The sequence below is a fragment of the Myotis davidii genome, unplaced genomic scaffold, assembly GCF_000327345.1.
Source record: "Myotis davidii unplaced genomic scaffold, ASM32734v1 scaffold58, whole genome shotgun sequence".
Classification (NCBI taxonomy): domain Eukaryota; kingdom Metazoa; phylum Chordata; class Mammalia; order Chiroptera; family Vespertilionidae; genus Myotis; species Myotis davidii.
The window spans coordinates 444,144-450,184 of record NW_006289754.1 but is presented as its reverse complement, the minus strand read 5'-3'; positions in this window follow the sequence as shown (position 1 = coordinate 450,184).

Genomic DNA, 6,041 nt, shown 5'->3' with positions numbered 1-6,041 from the left:
AAGCCTCCAGCCCGCTCCGCGCCCTCCACACCTCAGAATTTGACTTCAGCACTGCGCCTCCTCTGAGTGTCCGTATGCGTTACTCTTTCCTCCTAGTTGTAGGGCTTCCACTCAGCCAGCGTTCCTGTGGGTCTGGGTGATGTCCCTTCCGTCTTTTAGTTTCACTTTTGAAATGGTTGTTCGAGGCGGCAAACTCCGGCGTTAACTTATGCCGCCATCTTGGTTCTCCAAAACTGCAGTGTTTTAGACCTAAAGAAAAATGACAGTTGTGAATATTCTCTTTTTTAGTAAATTCACACAATTAGAAATGTACTATGTAAAAAGCAAAGTGAAGATGTGAATTATCAATAAGAAGGCTTTAAAAGAAGTTACATGTAGATTGTAATAAAAATTCTACATAATATATTCATCCTTCTTGGCACCGTTTCCTCCTCTGTTAGAAGAATGGTCTCCTTTGCAATGGTTACCTCATTGGTAATATGCTAAGATTTTGCGTTAATACCTGCTTCATTAATTACCTTCTCTTATCATCACCAACATAATTTACTTTCAATTTTAACATTCAAAGGGCTCTATCAGCCTCTATAAATGGTTATTTCTATTAATTCCATTTGGTTGGTTGAATAGTAGCACTCAAGTTAACATACAAGATGGGCAGTAAGTGCTGATGAATACCCAGATTCATTAAGATGTGTTCTCAAATACTAAAAATAAATCTAAAAGATTAAAATCAACCCATTTGTTAATATTTATTTCTTATTATTACAAAATATGAAGTAAAAGTAGTGAACACAACATTATCAACTACCATCTTATTGAGGTACTGCCTACCACTTTCAATGCTGTCAGAACCTTCGCAAATATCATCCCTAATCTTTATAAACACTCTTAACTTGAATTTTTACATATTGATCTGAACCTGAAATAGATTAAGTGACTTGCCAAATGCTTAAGATGCTTATAATTAATAAAGGTGTATAAAAAGTAAGTAGAAAGTGGAGAGAATATAATTCAGTTGAAATGGAAAGATAATGGACATAAGAAAAATATAATCCATGCCTCACACTCATGTCATATATGCACAGCCCCCTCTTTCACACACAGTTACTCAAACACAGTCTCTTTAAATCTCACATATATCTAAAAAAGAGATATCAGCATCCTCACTATAAATCTGAAGCAATTGTACTTTAAGTGTTTAAGATACGTGGCAAATATTTTTAAGAAGAAACTATATAGAAAGTATATTCTGAACAAACTGAATCAATCATTTTCAATGATACTTACACTGTTCCCATGTAATTTCATGTACCTTAGAGTATGTATTTTCAAAGCATTTGACCATTCATTATGTATAGCTGTTTTATAGTAAAAAGTGCCTTTTCATGATTTGGCATCACTGGAGGATTCCAAAGAACAATACTAATTATGATCACAGTTTCATTAAGACAATTGTGATATTATGAAGACACTGGTACCTGGGAAACGAAGCCAAGAAGAGTGTCCTTTCTGTTCATGATAAATACGTAATAAAAGGAAAGTACAATATGGGTGAGGAAACAAGGAACTCCTAGGAGTAAATGTTAAATATTGGGAAGGGATCTAAGAGCATTAGATGTCATTTGAGTGAGACACTGTGAAATGTCTAAAGGAATAAAGTCTTTCTACTATAATGTTCTGGCCTGGTCATGCAACAGCAAAAAGGTGTGACATGGACAACATAAGGAATGAAAGTAGGATCCCAATTATGAAAGCAAAATTTTCTGTGATTTATCAGTGTAAGTTCCAATGGCAATTTCTTGTATTAAATAAAGCTCTTGTATTCACAAATAACATCTCAGAAAATCAGAAATGTAGGCAAATAGTCTCAGAAAAGTAAGAAAACAATTTTCCTTTTTTCATCATTCCTATGTGTACTAAATTCTCAAAAAAATAGAATTACTTTAGCTAGTAGGGGAAGAGCCAATCATTAAACAAGAGAATAAGCTGCCTTACTGGGGTTTGTGAGGTTTTTTCAGTTGTTCTTAGACGGAAGGGTGGTATTATATTCTTTAGTCAAAAATAAAATAATGAGGAAATTATATCTCTCAACTCAGATAATTGTGTTCTGCAATAGAGCCTTATTAGCTGGTTAAGTAAAAAGACAGTGTAGCAATAATTTGAAGACATACAGAAAAATGAACTTTTGTACTTGTTTGTCCTGCATCATTATTATTCCATGAACTGGCTAGATGAAAAAGTCTGAATAGCATCTTCCTCCCCTCCCAAGCATTTAAAAACACAACTGATTCTACTTCTTCAATATCTTTAAAATCAGTACATTTGTTGTATTCTGATAGAACTAGTTTAAATCCTCATCATTCCGTGGGTTTATCATAGCACAGAACTTTGCAATGCTTAAAAGCACGAGCTCCACCATCAGACTAATTGCGTTGAAACTAACTTTAAAACTTATTCACTCTGTAATGAAAAGAAAGCAAACAACGAGCATTTGTACCTATAAAATACAGGTAAGATAAATGTGTTCATAGTTTTAAACAAGTAACTCGTTTAAAATATTTTTGAACCTATTCCAAAAAATACTATGTTATCTGTCATTCTTTAGATATCAAGAAATTGATTTTTCTAAAATGCACAACAAAAGGATTCAGGCTGAAATCTAGTGTTACATGGCCCTTTTAAAATGTGATCCTATTCGTTTCCTAAGTTTCAGCATTAGTTTTCTTTCCCCAAAGCATGTCCTGTGCTCTTCTCTTCCTCTCCTACGCTTCTTTCTTCCTTCATCCATCCCTGTGAAGTAAGGATGCTCTGAGAGCTGCGACATGGGCAAGACTCACCGGGCTGAGCACCAGGAATCCTGTCTCTATCTTGTCTCACCCTGCTCGGTTTTTATGAGGGCACTACTCTGCCTGGGAGGAGCTTTCAATGGGAAAATCCCTAGAGGCATTTAGTAAAGGACACAGGTCTCTGAGGATCTAGTGTCCAATCTGGCTCTAACTCAATAAGAGAGAGAAATAAGGAGCTCTGGCTTCTAAGGAAATGAAGGTAGAAAAGTGAGATTTAGGGTAATATGATGACAGAATAGGAGGTAGTATCCCCCGTTCCCTCCCTTCCCACCCCCCATAGAAACACCAAGATAACAACCATAAATCTATGAAAAGACCTTTGTGAAAGTTCCAGAATCCAGAGGTGAGGTTATATGACCCTGGTGGAGCGTAGAAGGAGAAAAGACAGATTGAAAGAATATGAAGTAAAGTTTTATTTTACCAACATCACCCCTCCTCCCACCTAGCACTGCTCTGCTCAGGAGAGATTCCCTCAGCCCATGAGTTCTCCCATGGGGGAAAGAGAGCAAGCACACCCCCGGACAGTGTGTTTGTGCGGATGTGTGTGTACACACACATATATGTATTCTCAGGAACACATAGTCGATTTTCATTATCCCCATTAGTGTTCTATAAAGTCATTCTGAACACAAAATTTAAAAAATAGAACTTTTGCTCCTAAGAGAAATTCAGAATTAGCTTCCTGTAGCCTCTTGTCACATTTTGTCAATCAATAAATATGCAATCTTGTTTTAAGTGTGTTTCTCCTTAAAGACACCTCATTTAATACATAGTTCTTACAAATTATTAATTGTATAGTCTTTAAATGCTTAAAAGCCAGGAGTTTAGGCATCCACCTGTATTATATACTTTCATTCACAACATCTTACACAACAAGCCAGTCTCATCAGTGTTGAAAACCTGCTCTTTCACAGAATCCTTCTCCCGTACACTTAGCAGACATTTTAAATTTGTTTCTCTGGCCTCCTGATAAGCAGAACCTGCCTCAGCAGTAGGTGACTGCTTTTCATACCTTGATGCCTTTTGAAATGTGCTAGCTAGCCAGCACAGTCACTAAGAATGTGACGCTTTTCTGAGTCTGGATGATGGTGATATCTTTGACCTTGCAACAGTACCGTCCACTTCACCTTTTTTTAAAATAAGTTGTTATCTCATGAACCCACAAATTTAGCCTCTTTTTCATCCCTTTACCACACACAACAGAATTTTCTTTAGTACATTCCAGCATGGCTTCATATACAGATAGACAAATTCCCTCTCCCTTTGTCTGGGTGTACCATATTTTTCATTCATTAACTTTGAACTCACAACCAAGAGTGTTATAGCTCATACTTGAAAGAAGCCTATATAACACAGGTATTTTCTCCATAAAGTACATTACCACCTTCTTGCACTTAAGAACACTAGAAAAGTATTATTTTATTCCAGCGCATTTCATAAATAAGTAAATAAATAAATAAATAAAATATTCCTAGGCAATAAATAAATAAATAAATAAATAAAATATTTAGTGCATTACACTTCAGTGCTGTCCTTGGGGCCATTTTAAACGGTAGAGTTGTCAAAAAAAGACCTAGGAAGACACAGTTCTGTCATTAACTAGCCATGTGACCCTGGGCAAGAATCTTAATAAGATAACATGAAGATACTCACCAGATTCTATGGGTAAATTCCAGAAGGTGTCAAAAAGGAAAGTTATGCTGGTATTACTCTGGACCTAAAGGGTTTTTATGGTAAGTAAAATAATTTTGTATTTTACATGTTATCTTTTGCTCTAGAAATTAAAGTGTTTGTGTAACTTGAAAAAATAAATAAATAAATAAATAAATAAAGCATGGCATTGAATAGAATACAAAAATGACACTTGTTTACAGCTAATAATCAAAAGCTAGACTCTCACCTTGTTCAAATTCAGCTGGCGATGTGCTTGTCAGGCAACTCAAAATTTTGCCCACCTCTTTGCATATCTTCAAATAATTGTTAAAGTGGCACAGGTATTTATTTAGGTTTACACATATATTTTAGGGAGTAGCCAAATTTTTGCATTGTGATTTATAGAAGTCTCATACTTAAGATATACATAAAGAATACAATGAAGTGTAAAAATAAAATGATATAATTTCAACTCCTGCATTTTAAAATTTGGTAGCATGGACATTAAAAAAGGCTTTAAAAATGTTCAAATAAGACAAACAAAAACTCGACAGGCAATACTATGGTGGTTAAAGGAGAAGGAGGGAGGGAGGGGTAGATAGTGGAGAGTACAGGGGATCAAATATATGGTGACAGAAAGAGATTTGAATTAATGTGGTTCATATATAATTCAATATACAGGTGATATATTACAGAACTGTAAACTTCTAACTTATGTAATTTCATAAACCAATGCCATCCTAATAAATTTAATAAAATTTTAAAAAAATTGCTCAGATATCTTAAAGGAGCTTGGAGTATATGTGAAAGCACACTAAATCTAGATTGCTGAGGGGACTGCATGCTTAAAGATATCAAATTTTCCACATTGATGTTTGGGTGCAATTAAATGTTCATCAAAATTCAATTTTATTTCATATAATTAAATATTTTACTTGAAATTTATTCTGATGAACTATGAAAAGAATTAAGATGTATATCACAACATGATATAAAAATTTAAAGTCAAACATGATTGAAATATTCAAAATCATATAAATATGAAAATCATGGAATAATGTTAAATGAAATAACAAGGATACATTATGGTTAATGTTAGTTTTTTCTTTCTGTCTTTCTATACTATCTAATAATAGACAAACATGGTAATTAACCATACCTCCCCTATGCTTCCTATTGGCTAATCAGGGTGATATGCAAATTAACTGCCAACCAAGATGGCGGCTGGCAGACACGCAGCTGAAGTGAACATGAGGTTTGCTTGCTCCAGTGATGGAAGAAGCCAAGGATCCCTGCCTGCTGCAGCCCACCTCTGAGCTGCACTCTAAGCAACAATGTTGCAATTATAGAAACTAAACAAACCCCAGATATCTGCTTTCAGCCAGCTGGCCTAGGAGCTGGAGCCACAACAAAGTTTCAATTACAGAAGGTAAATAAACCCCAGAATAAAATAAAGAAAGAACAAAGGAGAGACTGGGAGCTTCAGTTGCAGGCTTGGCCTGCCTAAAAAGAGCCGTCAGCCCTTCATCCAGACTGGCCAAG